General features: G+C 41.0%; 1 pseudogene; it reads right to left on the reverse strand.

Annotated features, from left to right (window-relative positions):
- Positions 1-1,439: 1,439 nt before the first annotated feature.
- Positions 1,440-18,149, reverse strand: part of LOC149157156 (putative flavin-containing monooxygenase 1) — a 58,156-nt pseudogene continuing 41,446 nt past the window's right edge.

The raw sequence follows: 18,149 nt of genomic DNA on the forward strand, positions 1-18,149 counted from the left end.
AAACTATGTTGTCCTATATGTTTCTGGTGTGTTCTAAATGTGTTGAATTCTGGATGCCCTGACTTCTATGTAAGGCTGATATCATTGTTATACTGAAACAATTTTGACTCCATAAGCCCAATGGATACTTTCTAATTGTGTTTCCACCACTTACATTTCTTCATTTGTTTCATAGAGTTAGCCATCTTACTCATAATCAAAATCTTTAATCTTGTGAGAGAGCCCTCTCAGGTTGGGGAGGCTAAGCCTCAGCCAAAAGTAGGTTTGAAACAGTTACTTAAGGTCTACCTGATCAGCAGCCTATCAGGGTCTGATTTTGAGATAAGAGGCACCATGGCCTACATATCCCTTATATGTAGACATGTACAAAATAAATAATTACAAAGAGTTGCAAGTAAAATATACTGACTTGAAGAATTTCAAATTTGGGGAGCTAGGTTTCCATAGATATGACCCATGGGGTGTGGGCACAACACATTGCTCTAAATGTAAGTGCAAGTGGAGTTATTTATAAAAAAATAGGAAATATGAAGAAAATATAAAAAAATGTTACAATCTTGTGGAAGCCTTGGGAGACATGAATGGCTCATACCCTACAACAGGGAAATATTCCAAAGGTAAGGATGTAAAATATAAGAAATATGCTTAGAAAAGAAAAAAGAGAGGAAGCTTCTATAAAAGAAAAGGAGAAGAAGATTAAAGAAGATCTAAGGTTGAGGAAAGAGAGAGAAAAGAGAGGAGGAGGCATGATAGAAAGTAAGGGTAGAAAGAGAGATTAAAATAGGAGGAAGAAGAAAATAAGAGACAATATGAAGAGCGAATTGAAAGGGAAATATTGGAAAAAAATTTAGTCTCATCTGTCTCTTTAAATTGTATAACAATTATACACCATAATTGTAAAGTAAATTTGTCTTTTTGAAACAATCCAAATCAATAATTTAGCTTTCGTCAAATGAAGAATCCTTCGTTTCACAGAACTCAATGCACAGTAGCCTGCTCGTCATTTCAATTCTAACCAGTGTCAGGTGGGTCCAAGCCATTATGATCTTATTCAATTTTTCAACATGGTATAATGACATGGAACATTTTGATAAGGATTCGATGTGTATAAAGACCAAGTTGAGAAATCCAACACTTTTGATTCGTTTTGATGTAATCGCATTAGAATGCATCGATTAAGCTATCATTCCTTGCATGTGATATTTGTCTTTTCTATTGGACATGCTACACGAAGGAGTTTGGCAAAGATTATCAGTGTAAAGTTATTATCAGTGCAAAGAGTGTTGATAAATTGAGTGCTAATTTTCATGGAATCGTTCAAATTTCAAATCAGCGGTTAAATAAGAAGAAATTGATTCACTTCTACCAAACTTATTCCTATGTTAAATACACATGCACTTTCTGCAGACAGCCTTATATTTTCCTGGACACACTATTGTCTACAACTCTCGATAATCAAAATTACTGTAAGGAGAGAAAAGCTCGCAAAACCAATTCTTTCTCATTGGATTCCGTCCCATGTCTCTGCAAAGGGTATCGTTGTCCAATATCTGAAAACTGTCGAATAGAAGGGTGTAAATTTCTTCATATGCTTGGAGTGGTTGTCGATATCTGCCTCCATTTCCTTGATACTTAGAAGGACAAATTTTCCTGACAGAAAATGGGCGAGCCACTGAGTACGTATTTCAGTGGAATGCAAATTCGATAAACATTCTGGATATCCAAGAATTGCCATACAAGGAATGCATGGATGGATGAGTCCCATGTTTATTCTCAGTAGAAAATTGACTTAGGCGTTAGGGGTCAGACCTTCATCAGTCACCAACTTTTTCACCTCAATTGAAGCACTTGAATTAACAAAAACAATAAATAGGAAAACATTAAAGAGTCCAGAGCTGTAGTGAATAACTAACCTGTATAGAGGAACTACAGCTGATTCCTCGTGAGAGTCTGCAAAAATCTTTGGAAGTAGGCTCTTCAGTTTTTTTCACTGTCATAACCAATAGCGAACAGCACAAGATCAGCTTCCACCACCGTTTGATCATCTAATACAATCCCCTTACTGCAAAAACCCCAGTTGGTAGATTTTCGAAAGTGTATGAAACCTTTCTCTGCTTTTGAAAAGTCAACTCCTAAAGAAAGCTGTGGTGTGGAACAAGGCCGTACTTTCGCAAAGGAAGTTTCCAAATAAGGTAGAGCTCCACAAACTTGAACATTGCCCATTTCTGCAGAAAAAGGGAGACAAACGATGAACTCTTACACTGTACATGAATTTAAATAATAAAATTGTTGAAATAGGGGCTACTTTCTATAAAGTTATCTTCACTCTACTACTTTTATTGTGAATTTTAAGTATGTTTATGCGGATTTATGTCTGGAATTTTTGGTGTTGTGTACAAGTAAGCGAAAAACTTCAGACATATTACCACTGCTTTAAAAAAATCCAGAAGTTTTGGAAACAACTTCTACAAATTACTCCTAATATTATCCACCGATTTCCTTTCGGAAATACTCTTCCTTCAGGAACAAGATGCAGGATGTTAGTGTGAGGTTGTAAGTCTGCATCTAAAACCTTTGTATTCCTGAGCTGCCATGTTGGTTTCCAACTACTTTTATATTCATCCCAACTCTGATCTTCATTGATTGTTCTCAAGACTTCTTGTTGTTGAGCCGGGTCCCATTTTGTTACAATGATCATTACATGATCTTGATGCTAGTTCTGAATATGTTCTCTGCTGAGAAAGTTTGGCAAACAATTTTCATCTTCTTTTATATGCTCAACTTCAAAATCGAAGTTAGCAAAGAGAACTTACCATCTTGCGAATTTTGCTTCTCCTGGATTTTTGATATCTTTGGTTAAGACTTTTTTGAGAGCTGATGCATCTGTTCTGAGGAGAAATGGCTTATTGACAAGATGTATTTCAACTTTATCTATACAGTTCCATATTGCTTTAACTTCTATTGTGGAATAATTTTTCTCAGCAGGATTCCATGTACCTGAAACAAATTGTACAATTTGTTCTTCACGATTATTCTTTTGCTTCAAGATTCCTCCACATCCAATATTGCTGGGATCAGATTCAACAATCTTATATGCCTCATCATCAGAAATGTGCAAAATAGGAAGAGATTTCACCTTGGCTTTTATATTTTTGACTGCTCTGGTATGTGCCTTAGTCCAAGGTTCTGGATTTTTCCTAAGATGCTGATTCAACAAACTTCTATTCTTAGCACAGTCTTTGTAGAAGTTGCTAACATAGTTTAGGCATCCAAGGAATCTTTGGACCTGCGTCTTATCAGAAATAACATCTGGAAATTTGCTGCAAATCCAGACAATTGGATTTGACATGTCCAAAAAGAGACACAATATTTCCGTACAAACTAGAGGTTGCTTCCGTCATACAAACACCCTATATCCGACAGTTTTACATGCCCCCAGCGAAGAGTCAAAAGCAAGTGTAGTGGTGTTAACAGATTCTCGAAATCAAAAGATTGAACACCAAACTATAAGATGGGAAGATCTTAATTTCCCAGAACATTGGGTGATATCCAATCCCAAGCCTCTTGCCATAAAGAAAATCACGTCTGTTGATATTATAGAAGAACCCTATTCTGCTATTCTTTCCTTCCCTCCAAGATCAACTATTGATAGGCAAAGAATAGATCAGATGTGCAGAAGTTCACCATTGTACAAAAATCCTGAGCTTGTAGATACAGCTTGTTCTAGCTCCAGTTCAAATTCTTGTAAACATATTTCATTATTTGAGTTCGCACAAATTGTCAATTTCTCTTCACTTGAAGTAAAATGTCTAGAATGCCATTGCTCTGTAAATCTTAGCCATCTTGCTGAAATGGTCATGCATGAGAATCATCATCCTAGGACAGGTGAAGCCCCACCTTCTACTTCAGTAAATCCTTGTCCAAACCCTAAATGTTCAGACATACCATTTCCCCATGACTCTGAGCATATCCTGATCATGCATGAGATAACTACTTTGGAAAATTAAAATCAAAGGCTAACAACAATTTTTAGCACCATGAGGCCAGCAAAGCATAGCTATGGGCTAGGATACTTAGAGCAAACCAATGGTTTAATTCCAGATTCAAGATTTGGCAAAATCCCAAATGACTGTAAGAAGCCTGCAATCATGGAAATGCAGAAATTTTTTACTTTGATGGATGGCTGTCTGAAGCACAAAATCGGTGCTCAATGGATGAAAGCAATGTTAAATTTGGACATTTTTACTTATCCAAAGGCTGAAGAATTTAGCCTAAGTCATTCAATTGAAGAAAAGATCAGACTATCCCAAGATTGGAAACAGTTCATGGAAGAAACCAATCCCTGGATTTCATTCTATTCATGGATCCAGAAGAAACAATCAGAAACAGTTATGATGACTGATGACAGGGCAGCCACATCATCTAAACACTCATGGTCAGTAGTAGATGGTAGCAAAGTTGAAACTCCTACCACATTCCCTCCTTACAAAGGAATAGTCCTAGGAGAGGGCCAAAGTTCTGCTAAAGCCATTCCATTAGTATTAAAAGATGACAATGCTTTAGGCATTGATGGTAGAATACAAAAAGCCAGTGAACAGCTAAACTGGACTAACACAGCTATAACAGGGCTAGAGATGCACGTAGCCAAATCTACAGAAGTAAAAGAACAGTTCAACACTATTCAAGTTTCTATTAATGATGTAAATAAATCTCTAAATGATGTACAGTGTTCCACGTCAATAGTCAGAGGATATGTCAGAGAATCCTTGATGAAACTAGAAAATGTAGAAGAAAAGTTTGTAGAACACATTGGTTCTACTTCAGGAAAATTAAATAAATTGGTAGAAAGAGTTGATAAAATGTCTCTATCAAAAGAAGATAAACCAGTTCCATCCTCCTTTATGCAAAAAAGGAGTATAAAGATACAACACCCTGTCAAACCTATTGATAGGTTTCCCCATCTATTTCCTAAAGAAGTTGCATCCCCACAGAAAGATAAAGTTGGAGCCTCCAGTTGTTGAATCTGATGCCAACAATATTGGATGGGGAGGAATCCTGAAGCAAAAGAAGAATGGTGAAGAACAAATTGTACAATTTGTTTCAAGTACATGGAATCCTGCTGAGAAAAATTATTCCACAAAGAGAAGGAAGTTAAATCACCATGGAACTGTATAGATAAATTTGAAATACATCTTGTCAATAAGCCATTTCTCCTCAGAACAGATGCATCAGCTCTCAAAAAATTCTTAACCAAAGACATCAAAAAGCCAAGAGAAGCAAAATTCACAAGATGGCAAGCTCTCTTTGCTAACTTCGATTTTGAAGTTGAGCATATAAAAGGAGATGAAAACTGTTTGCCAGACTTTCTCAGCAGAGAACATATTCAGAAACAGCATCATGATCATGTAATGATCATTGTAACAAAATGGGACCCGGCTCAACAACAAGAAGTCTTGAGAACAATCCATGAAGATCAGAGTTGGGATGAATATAAAAGTAGTTGGAAACCAACATGGCAGCTCAGGAATACAAAGGTTTTAGATGTAGACTTACAACCTCACACTGACATCCTGCATCTTGTTCCTGAAAGAAGAGTATTTCCGAAAGGAAATCGGTGGATGCATGATATGGTGTACACCAGCAGTATGGCTGCAGCACACCAAGTTGGAGAAGCATTACAGTATGATTTCCATGACATTGCAATGGTATGGTCAGAAGGAGGAGACAGAAGGAAAATCTTTCATAGATTTTTCTCGATTAATAGAACCAGAAATACAAATTGGCCAATCATGAGAAATAATATTGCACTTTCGCCAAGAAATGATCCAAATCTCATTTTTCCTGATACCATTTATAATTTTTCTGGGTATAAGAAATTACGGTGGGACATTTTAAATGTCAATGGAAAAGATGAAATTCATTATATAAAGCTTAAATTTGGATCCACAGGAAGTATGCAGAGAAATCAACAAGAATAATGGTTAAGGGACTAGTGGAAAGATTATGCAGTAAGTAGAACTGCAATTGATCCAGTCTACAATGAAAGCTACTTCCAAATGCAGTGTCAAAAATATTTTGAAAGAATATTGTAGAATGTTTTCATATACCATGTAAATCGGTCAAAGATTTATTTCAATATCCTGACCATGCATGCCTACACCAATTCATGGCTAGACATGATGAATGGCTAGTTATGACTAAAATAAAACATCAATATGTACTCAATAAACCCATGATCGTTCGACGCATTTATACCAAGGCATGGGATGGCCTCATATATCCTAGGATCCATTTTCCAGGCATCACACCTCTTGGTGGCCCCACTTCATAAATGGTTCTTGTGGGCTTATCCTTAAAGCTTCCACACTGTAATTATGATGTCTAGTCACAAAGACTATTTGTGACCAGTTTTCTCATGGGCTTTACTGTCCAAAAGCATCCACTTTGTAAAAAGAAGTATTTTTTTATATACCTAAGTACGAAGATTCTTAAGTGATGAGACGCGGAGGACTTCTCCGACTAATGGTGTGCTTTGAGCCACATCTCATACACTAAAAGAATATTACGTACATAGTTTGTCTGTCCGATGGTCGGATGTTTGTCCCCTCCTCTTCCTATATAAGAAAGGAGTAAGGTTCATTCAGGGAATTCGGAGTTGGAATATTTTAGTGTGTGAAATCTACTGTCGAGATATTTTCCTGCTCTGCAACTGCGGACTTTGGTCTGATCTGCTTACATCACGAAGAAATCTCAAAGTCTTAGATGATTTGAGAAGCCTGCGCATCTGTGTGTTCGGCACAAGTGAGAACCTAAAGTGGCTAGATCTTCAGAGAGTTTGTCTATATGAGTGTTTGTCATTATTCAAAGACTGAATCTGTGATCTTGCCAGGTAGCCTCCAGTAAGCTATCTCCTTGTTGAGTAGCAAAAGTCTGGTAAAAGCAAACACAGTCTATCTCAGGATTGAATAGATTGTAATCCATTGTAATCCATTTCTGAATTAATATGAAAGAGTGTAATCTTGATTTCGCATCTGAGTACTTATGCAATATAAATGAGTTGTTGAGATAGTATTTACTTGAGTTACTCTGTATTGAGGTTTGCCAGAGGTTTGCCAACGCACATAAGGGATGCTAGACCATGTAAGGCGAGGAAACCGTTGAAGAAGGTAGATAGAGCGAGAAATGTGCTAGTAGGTTCATGTATGGGTTCATGTAAATCAGAGTAAGTGGCAAAAGTAGAGAAGAGACTCAGCAAGGCCTAGCAGCTGTGTTGCTATTGCAATCTTCTTTGAAGCCCCTACGTAAAGCAGCTGTGTTGGTGTTGCAAGCTTCTTTGAAGCCCCTGCATAAAATTGTGCAAAAGTAGAGAAGAGACTCAGCAAGGCCTAGCAGCTGTGTTGTTGTTGCAAGTTTCTTTGAAGCCCCTGCGTAAAGCAGTTGTGTTGTTGTCGCAAGCTTCGTTAGAGCCCCTGGGTAAAATTGGTATCAAAGCTAAAGCATCTGGTTCAGGTTAGTACTTAGAAAACACTCTATATTAAAAATGGAGCCTTTCAGAAAACCTATTTCTTTCCGAGATTTAGAAGAAAGAGAATTATCTGCTCAAGAAAATCTCCTCAGGGATATGTTCGCATCTACATCTAGTCGAGTTTTAAATTCTGTTGAGTTAGAGTATGAGGAAACACAACCCTCTGCTAGATGGCAGCTACCCAGAATAAATGCATCTGAAGTTTACTCAGATCTGTCTGCTTTTCATTTAAAAGTTGCAACTAGAATTTCTATTAAGGAATCTATAAGCCAAATTCAAGAAAATTCCGATTGTGTCCAATCCATTCCTCTTCTAAATTCTAAACAACTTCAGGCCAAGGAAAAAAGACTAAAAACTCAGTATCTTCATTTGGGTTGTATACATATTGGGATACATGCTTTAACACATCAGGGTCTAAATACATTTGTCTTAGCCACTGTTCAAGATTTGACCCTTAACAAATACACTGACTCATTGATAGGTGGGATTGTAGCTCCTCTATCCAATGGCCCCATCTATTTCGATTGTTATCCTAATTTCTCCGTATATGTTTTCGATGAAACAATTGAAAGTACTCTTCAGCTGCAAATCCAGACAACTGGATTTGACATGGCCAAAAAGAGACACAATATTGCCATACAAACTAGAGGTTGCTTCCATCATACAAACACCCTCTATCTGGCAGTTTTACATGCCCCCAGCAAAGAGAAAAAAGCAAGTGTAGAGGTGTTAACAGATTCTCGAAATCAAAAGATTTAACACCAAACTATAAGATGGGAAGATCTTAATCTCCCAGAACATTGGGTGATATCCAATCCCAAGCCTCCTGCCATAAAGAAAATCACTTCTGCTGATATTAGAGAAGAACCCTCTTCTGCTATTCTTTCCTTCCCTCAAAGATCAACTATTGATAAGCAAAGAATAGATCAGATGTGCAGAAGTTCACCATTGTACAAAAATCCTGAGCTTGTAGATACAGCTTGTTCTAGCTCTAGTTCAAATTCTTGTAAACATATTTCATTATTTGAGTTCGCAAAAATTGTCAATTTCTCTTCACTTGAAGTAAAATGTCCAGAATGCCATTGCTCTAAAAATCTTAGCCATCTCGTTGAAATGGTCATGCATGAGAATCATCATCCTAGGACAGGTGAAGCCCCCCCTTCTACTTCAATAAATCCTTGTCCAAACCCTAAATGTTCAGACATACCATTTCCCCATGACTCTGAGCATATCCCGATGATGGATGACATAACTACTTTGGACAATGAAGATCCAAGGCTAACAGCAATTTTTAGCACCATGAGGCCAGCAAAGCCTAGATATGGGCTAGGACACGTAGAGAAAGACAATGGCTTAGTTACAGATTCAAGATTTGGCAAAATCCCAAATGACTGTAAGAAGCCTTGATCTGGATTTAAACAGGAACGCAACAAATTACAGAGATAACCATATACACAAAGATGCAGCGGAAATAATACTTCATTTCATTAATGGAAAATACTGAAATATGCTTACAAACAGAAATGGAAATAAACTAGCTAGGGCGATGGTAGCTTATCTCTGAGAAGAGATGTGATGGCTACATGCCTCTGAACTGTGTTACAATGAGGCTCGAAGGCCTATTTATTGTTGAGAAACAATGGAAAAACCCTTAACATTCCAAAACCTAACCCTAGGAGATGAAACGCCAAACTGTGGGCCCCGTTTGGGGGTAAGTTGGTACATCAACTTCCCGGGGTCGTAACTTTGGCATATGATCTCCGTTTGACGCGTACAATAGCTCATTAGAAAGATCTATTCCCCAAAAAACGTCGTTTAGGGCCTCAAAACGGCTCCGGAAGTTCAGGACCCGAAAAGCTGCTAAAAATAGTAAGTTGTGCTACAATTAAGGAAACTGAAAATGCTGAGAAAGACAATGGTGGGGGTCCAGGTGGACTTGGTAGGTGGCCACCAATATCCACCTGGATCATTCCTCCCCCCTTAGGAAGCAATGGTCCCCATTGCGTTGAGCTCCTCCATGAGATGAGGAAACTTCTGCTGAACTTGTTCCCTGGTGAGCCACTTGCCCTGCTGAAGGAGTTGGCCCGCTTTGACAACTCGATACAGTTGGATATTCTGTTGGCGAGTGTTCTTGATCTGTGTGTCCATGATCCGATCAGTTGCAGCTTGTTCCATGCAATCTGGATTTAATTCTGTGGGTTTGAGCTGTTCTGCAATGTCGGATGTGTCTAGCAATGGTGGAAAGTATCGCCGAAGGCGGTCCACAATGAATACTGGGTGCAGGCCAAGGAATGGGGGAATGCTGAGCTCAAATGCATTGTCTCCCATAGCCTTAGTAATGGTGTAAGGACCATATCGAAGTGGTCTCAATTTTCGATAGGCTCCAGTAAGGCGTTCCTTTTGCAAATGCAACCAGACTTTGTCGCCCACCTGAAACTTGTGTGGCACCCGATGTTGATCATGTCGCTGCTTGTACTTGGCATTTGATTTCTCAAGAATGTCATGGACCTGCTGGCGAATATGTTGGATGCGCTCAATGAAGCTGGTGGCCTTATCTGTTTCGGACTGGACATGAGCTGAATTCATGTGAGTAGCTGCAAGTGGCATGGCCACATCAATGGGGCATAGTGGCTGGAATCCCAAACCCACCTGAAAAGGGCTATGGCCAGTGGAGCTGTGAAGAGCTCGGTTGTAGCTGTGCTGAACGTAGGGGAGGCTCTCGTCCCATGTGCGTGGATGCTTTGAGTTATACATGCGCAGAATGTGCACAATCATCCTATTGACAACCTCTGTCTGGCCATCAGTTTGAGGATGGAAGGCTGTGGACTTCGTGAGTTTGGTGTCCAGCATTGACCAGAGACTGGACCAAAAGGTGCTGAGAAACCGACTTTCCCGATCTGAGATGATAGACTGTGGGATCCCAAAGTGCACCCACACTCGTTCAAAGAAGAGTTTAGCAGTGGCTTCTGCTGTGATATTCTTCTTGCAGGCCATCATAATGGCCATCTTTGAGAACCTGTCGACGACCACAAAAACACAGTCATTTCCATGCTTAGTGGAAGGAAGGCCTGACATGTAATCCATGGAGATGGATTCCCAAGGTCGACTAGGGGTAGGCAACGAGGTATAGAGGCCTTGCTTCTTAATGGTCGGTTTGGCAATGGCACAGGCAGTACATGATCGGATGTACTTCCCAACATCCTGTCGAAGATTCGGCCAATAGAAATAGTTTTGCAGTACTGCCACTGTTTTCTCGACCCCGAAATGCCCAGCAGCCTGACTGTAGTGTGCTTCCCAAATCATCTTGGCACGCTCGCTTGAAGGAACACAAAGGTGACCGAGGTGGCATAATAGGGCATCTTGGAGGTGAAAATCTGCAACCTGCCGACCCTCCAAGAGTGTCTGGTATGTGTGGCCGAATTCTGGGTCGCTTTTGTAGAGAAGTGGCCAATCAGAAGTCTCGTGCCCGCAAGAGTTGAGCACGGTGGTTAGCGCCATGATCGGTGGTCGACTGAGGCAATCTGCAACATTATTGGTGCTGCCCTTTTTATACTTGATATTCAAGTGAAACTGTTGCAGGTATGTAGACCACTTCTGATGGCGATCATTCTGCAATTTCCCTTGGGTCTGTATGAACTGCAGAGGTCGGTGGTCTGTGTGGATGACCGTTTCCTTCCCCAAAATGTAATGCTTCCATTGTCGGCAAGCCTGTACAATGGAATACATCTCTTTATCATAAGTGGGGTACTTCCGGACTGTGTCTGAAAGTGTTTCACTGTGATATGCCACTGGATGTCCATGTTGAGTAAGGACTGCCCCAATAGCATAGTCAGAGGCATCTGTCTCGACCTCAAATGGTTGTTGTAAATCTGGTAACGCGAGCACTGGTGCCGTGCAGAGGCGATCCTTCAACTCCCTGAATGCCTTCTGTTGAGATTCAGACCAAAAGAATTTTGCTTTCGCCCCGCCCTTGGTGACTTGACTCAAGGGCCAAGAAATATGAGAAAATCCCAACACAAACCTGCGGTAGAAGTTGGCAAGACCTAGAAAGCTGCGGAGCTCTGTTAGAGTGGTTGGAGAGGGCCAATCCCGAATGACTTGGACCTTGGCTGGATCGACATGCACCCCCTGTTCATCAATGATGTATCCCAGATACTGAACCTCGGTCATGCCAAAAGTGCATTTCTCCAAATTGGCACATAGCTTGTGTTGCCGCAGTGTTTGGAGAACCTGTCGGATGTGGTGGAGGTGCTCTTCCCAACTCTGGCTGAAGATCAGAATGTCATCCAAGTATACTACTACAAAGGAGTTGGTGAATGGCCGCAAGATGTCATCCATTAGCCTCATAAAGGTTGCAGGAGCATTCGTCAATCCGAAAGGCATGACCAACCATTCGAAGAGGCCCTCCTTGGATTTGAAGGCAGTCTTCCACACATCTGAGGGTTCAATTGGTACCTGGTGATATCCTGACTTCAGATCGATCTTGCTGAAATATTTCGCCCCCTTTAGTTGGTCTAGGAGGTCATCAATCCGCGGGATCGGGTACCTATTACGGACAGTGATCTTGTTCAGCGCCCGATAGTCAATACAGAGTCTCCACGTCCCATCCTTCTTCTGTACCAACACTATCGGGCTCCCACAGGGCGAAGAACTCGGACGGATGTGACCTTTCTGTAGGAGCTCCTGAATCTGCCTCTTGATTTCATTGTTCTCCAGAACGGAGCGCCGATAAATTGGTCCATTGGGTAGCGGCGCACCTGGGGTCAGATCGATGGAGTGCTTGACTTGACAGTGCAGAGGAACCCCTGCCGGGGAGGTGAAGATGTCTTCGTACTCCTCCACAATCTTGTCCATCTGTAGCTGCCGTGCAGAGGGACCCCGTTTGGAGGCCGCGGCCACTGTCTTCTTCTTCCCTTGAGGGCGTATCATCAGGAAAACAAATTTCCTGGTTTTGGAAATGATCTTACTGCATTGTTTTGCAGTAATCAAAGAGATGGCGGCAGGTGGTGCTACCTCTGGTATCCTGAACAACTTATTTCCCAATGTAATAATAACAGCACGGGGCCTTGATTCATACACAGCATGTCGCTTCCACAAGTATGGTTGTCCTAGTAATACATCACAAACTTCAAGGGGAGCAATGTCACACAATACCTCATCCGTGAAGGGCTTGATGTTGTATGGAAGGCGACACTGCTGGCTCACGCGAAGATCTCGCCCTTGGTGAAGCCACCCAATGGTGTATGGTTGTGGATGTGCTGTGGTCGGTAAGCCCAACCGCTTCACGACCTCTGCCGAAATGAGGTTCTTTTGACTCCCGCTATCAACAATGAACTGTATCGGGGAGCCCTTTACCCACATCTGGGAGTGGAAGAGACGCTCCTCCTCCTCTGGATCTTCGGGTTCATTTTTCTGGATCTTTGCGGTAGCAACAGTGGCGCTGGGATCCGCATCAATGATCTGCTTCCCTTTTTCATACCCCTTATCGGGTTCTGACTCAGAGTCGGAACATGCATCTGATTCTGAAACCTTTAGCTCAGCCACCAGTGACTGCTTGGCCCGACACTCACTTGTGTTGTGAGTGGAGCTCTTATGGAACTCGCACCATTTTCCAGTGTCCTTTCTCGGCTTCGCGGCATTGCTCTTTGCTTGCAGCTTCGGCTGGTTGTCTTGGGCTGTCCCGCCTTGGCTTTGTCCTTTGTTCTGTGGTTTAGGGGCACCTTTCCCCTGCTTTGGATTCGCAGATCCAAAGTCTCGCTTCTTTTGTTTAAACTTCTGCTCGACCTTGACGGCATACCGGTATGCTGCACCGAGCGAGGGGATGTTTAGGAACTGTATTTCTTCCTGGATGTACTTGTGCAGGCAGCCACGGTATTTGAGTATCAAATGTTGCTCCGAATCCTTGATACCCAACTTTGTGCGAAGGGTATGGAAAAGATTGGTGAACTCCGGTACATCTTGGTCCCTTCCCTGCCGCAGCGTGGTCCACTTTATGTATTCATCCTCATAGCTTCCGACAGGGTAGTACTGCTCCTTGATGGCATCCCGGAATGAATCCCAGGTGGGTGCGGCTGAAAATAGTGAGCCAGTACTTTCATCCTTCTGCTCACAGTAGGTTTCCCACCAGTCCTTGACGTGGGGGGCTGCTTTGAGAAGAGCAAAAACAATCTTTTCCCGACTCAAAAATTCATGAACAGAAAAATAACCCTCTAGCAGATTTAACCATTTATCTACGGCATCGGCATCTATCTGACCCTCGAATATGGGGATTTCAAAATTAACTTGTACCTTAAAGGGTGTGGCATTTCCAGAGGAGCTGCTGGAAGCCGATGCGCCGCTTCTGGGTAGCCGCTGAAGGATCTGCGCAAAGCTGTCCATCATCGCGTTCCGTTGTCGCTCGAGCGCTTCTTCGAGCAAGATTTTGATGGGATCTCCTACCCCCTCATCTTTCTTCTCGTCCGCCATGGGAGGTCGTCGGGATTTGCGAGGCTGGTCTTGCAAAGGTTCAACTAGTTCAAGCCCTAACTCCTTATATCCCGACCTTGTTGGGGACATGCAAAGAAAAAACAGAGAAAAAGTAGACCGCTCTGATACCACTGATCCGGATTTAAACAGGAACGCAACAAATTACAGAGATAACCATATACACAAAGATGCAGCAGAAATAATACTTCATTTCATTAATGGAAAATACTGAAATATGCTTACAAACAGAAATGGAAATAAACTAGCTAGGGCGATGGTAGCTTATCTCTGAGAAGAGATGTGATGGCTACATGCCTCTGTACTGTGTTACAATGAGGCTCGAAGGCCTATTTATTGTTGAGAAACAATGGAAAAACCCTTAACATTCCAAAACCTAACCCTAGGAGATGAAACGCCAAACTGTGGGCCCCGTTTGGGGGTAAGTTGGTACATCAACTTCCCGGGGTCGTAACTTTGGCATATGATCTCCGTTTGACGCGTACAATAGCTCATTAGCAAGAACGTCGTTTAGGGCCTCAAAACGGCTCCGGAAGTTCAGGACCCGAAAAACTGCTAAAAATAGTAAGTTGTGCTACAATTAAGGAAACTGAAAATGCTGAGAAAGAAAATGGTGGGGGTCCAGGTGGACTTGGTAGGTGGCCACCAATATCCACCTGGATCAAGCCTGCAGTCATGGAAATGGAGAAATTTTTTACTTTGATGGATGGCTATCCGAAGCACAAAATCGGTGCTCAATGGATGAAAGTAATGTTAAATTGGGACACTTTTACTCATCCAGAGGTTGAAGAATTTTGCCTAAGTCATTCAATTGAAGAAAAGATTAGACTATCCCCAGATTGGAAACAGTTCATGGAAGAAACAAATACTTGGATTTCATTTTATTCATGGATCCAAAAGAAACAATTAGAAACAGTTATGATGACTAATGACAGGGCAGCCACATCATCTAAACACTCATGGTCAGCAGTAGATGGTAGCAAAGTTGAAACTCCTACCACATTCCCTCCTTACAAAGGAATAGTCCTAGGAGAGGGCCAAAGTTCTGCTAAAGCCATTCCACTAGTATTAAAAGATGACAATGCTTTAGGCATTGATGGTAGAATACAAAAAGCCAGTGAATAGCTAAACTGGACTAACACAGCTGTAACAGGGCTAAAGATGAATGTAGCCAAATCTACAGAAGTAAAAGAACAATTCAACATTGTTCAGGTTTCTATTAATGATGTAAATAAATCTCTAAATGATGTACAATATTCCACGTCAGTAGTCAGAGAATCCTTGATGAAACTAGAAAATATAGAAGAAAAGTTTGTAGAACACATTGGTTCTACTTCAGCAAAATTAAATAAACTAGTAGAAAGAGTTGATAAAATGTCTCTATCAAAAGAAGATAAACCAGTTCCATCCTCCTTTATGCATGAAAGGAGTATAAAGATACAAGACCCTATCAAACCTGTTGACAGGTTTCCCCATCTATTTCCTAAAGAAGTTGCATCCCAACAGAAAGATAAAGCTGGAGCCTCCAATTCAAATGAACACATCTCCTTGGCTTCTCTATTTAAAGAAGAAGAAAAGGAAGCAGAAGTACTTCCTATATACAAGCCATTGGAAAGCCAATACAACAAATATTCTACTCCAAATTTAAGAGGCAAAGGTAAGCTCCCAAATTCTCACACATTTTTTCCTAATTCCCATAAAGAATGGAATATTGACAACCTTAGTGTTGGTCAAATCAGGGAAATAGTGGACATGATGTTCACTGAATATAAGCTAATGTGCCTAAGAGGGAAAAATGAAATAGAAGCCTGTAAGACAATAATCCAGTGATTTACCAGGACATTACTGAGATGGTGGGAGACTGAGACTTTTGAGATCTAGTAACCAAGATGGAAGAACAATTGCTCAAGGATGAGCAAGGAAATATTATACACAATTCTGATGGGACTGTTCAGAATAACATGATTGGAGCATTAACTTCCATGATTGTAGAACACTAGTGTGGATCAGAAGTAGAGATGGCTGATAAACATGAAGTCATTCTAATGAACTTAAAGTGCAATAAGATGTCCCAATTTGAATATTTTCATCGGCACTAGATGCAACGCATTTATGAGGTGAAAGATTCAAAGAAACTTCTCTGGAAGCAGGTATATCTAGCAGCTCTACCTTCAAGGTTTGTTGATTACATTCGCCTGCAAGAAACTTTTCAAATTCCATTTGAATCTTACACGTGGGGACAAAATTATTCTCATATAAAAAAAGCCTTGGTTGGTTTATGCACTAGCTCAAAAGTTAACAAATCTCTAGAGAAACTATCTAAGCTTCCAGACAGTAAATCTATTTGCATTAAATACGGATTATCCATTGATGATCCATTGGTCAGAAGAAGAAAGATCAAGAAAATAGCTAAAAAAGAAAAGATGACAACCAGGTTTTATTACAATAAAAGAGGCTAATCTTCCTGGCCGAGGAAACAACAAAGAAAAGGATATTACAGGTGTGTCCCTAAGACTCATTACTACAAGCCATCAGATATTCACTTGCACAGTGCTAAGCAAGAAGAATGGAATAAATTAACATGTTGGCTTTGTGGTAAAACTGGACACACTGCAAATAGATGTCCAGTGGGAGAAGAGTCCAAAAAATATAGAGGTAAAAAGTCCCAATCACAGAAAAAGATTGTAAAAAAAGAAAGAGAAGAGACCTGTTAGTGTCAGTCTTTCCAGCCTTCCTACAGTGATCAAATATGCTCTTACAAAGTGGTCTCAGAGTGTCAAGGTCAAATTTTGTCATTTCAGTGAGTCTTCAAGCAAAATTTGGTCACTAGGCATTAGGTCTAGGGTTTGCCCAAATGTCAGTCCATGTCATCATTCAGCTGAGCCTATCACCATTCAGAGGGTTGTCATTATCATCTCAGTGTCTAATGAGTCATTGTACACCTTGTTCATGCTTCAGTTGTGCCTAGGCAAGGTCATTTCCCTCTCCTAGGGTTTTGGAGGTAATTTCTCTTGGGCGGCTAAATAATTGGCCAAAATTGTTTCCAGATGTTCATACACCTTCCCCTATCCTTCATGTACCTTACCAAATGCTTCCCATCACTGAGATCCCCCAAATTCCTCATTTTTGCACAAACCCTAGTTTCTAGCTACAACCTGGCAATTTTCTAGGTTGGGCCTGTGTTTTTCCCTTTTGGACCCCTTCCCCTCACTCAATCTCTGAGATTCCACTTTCCCCTGCTTCCTAACATCCCTCCCCACTCCCAAAAATTTCCCCAAGAATTTAGAAGCCCCCTATCCCCTTCATTTCGCTTCATTTCAACAAAATTCCTTGTTTCACACATCGGGACAAGTTTCACTCAAATGATGTTTCAGAGCAATCAAAGATGAATTTTGAAAAACTGAGAGAGGTTTTTGTCCAGAACATGCCAAAGAAGAAAAACCTCATTCACTTTTTGCACAGGTGTCATTTTTTGAGAGAAATGTCAAGAATTCCATTGCCTCAGGAGAATCAAAGACACCTCTGAAGTGACCTTGGGAAAGTCAAGTTTTCTCCTAGCTGGGTTGGCCAAATGATTTTCTTGATGGGTAAAATGATAACTAGACACAAAGATATTTCTAATGAGCTATCATGAGCTCAATGTGGGGTTGAGGAAGGCATTCAAAAGTTGACTGCAACAGAACTCTTCTTTCAGGCAGCCTCATTTGGCACTTTTTGACCAGTCTTGGGAGATTTGATTTTTGACAGGTCAAATCAACTCAAAATTGCAAAATTATAATTGGGTTGGAAAGTAGACTCAAAAAAATTTCCAACGAGCCATCCTGCGCCCGATTCCAACACCAGGAAGGCCTCCAAAAGCCTCCTGTAAGGTGCGCGACCCGTTGAGCCAGAGGTGCGCGACCCGTTGGGCAAGGTGTGCGACCCGTTGAGCTGTCTTGCTGCAAACTTCAAAAAATTGCCCAATCTTCCTCCAAATCATCAAATTTGTTCAAGATAGGCTCTTTACACATTGTTTTGGAGGTTGGTGGTGGATGTAAGCCCTCATGCTATGATTTTAACCTCAAATCATGCAAATGAAAAGACTTACATGGCTGCTTGCTAATGTTTGTAAAATGCTAGGGTTTTGTGACTGTTTCAAGTG

This window comes from Pinus tabuliformis, chromosome 9 (genome assembly GCF_031772625.1).
Source record: "Pinus tabuliformis cultivar Carrire ecotype Pingquan chromosome 9, CPIR1, whole genome shotgun sequence".
NCBI lineage: Eukaryota > Viridiplantae > Streptophyta > Pinopsida > Pinales > Pinaceae > Pinus > Pinus tabuliformis.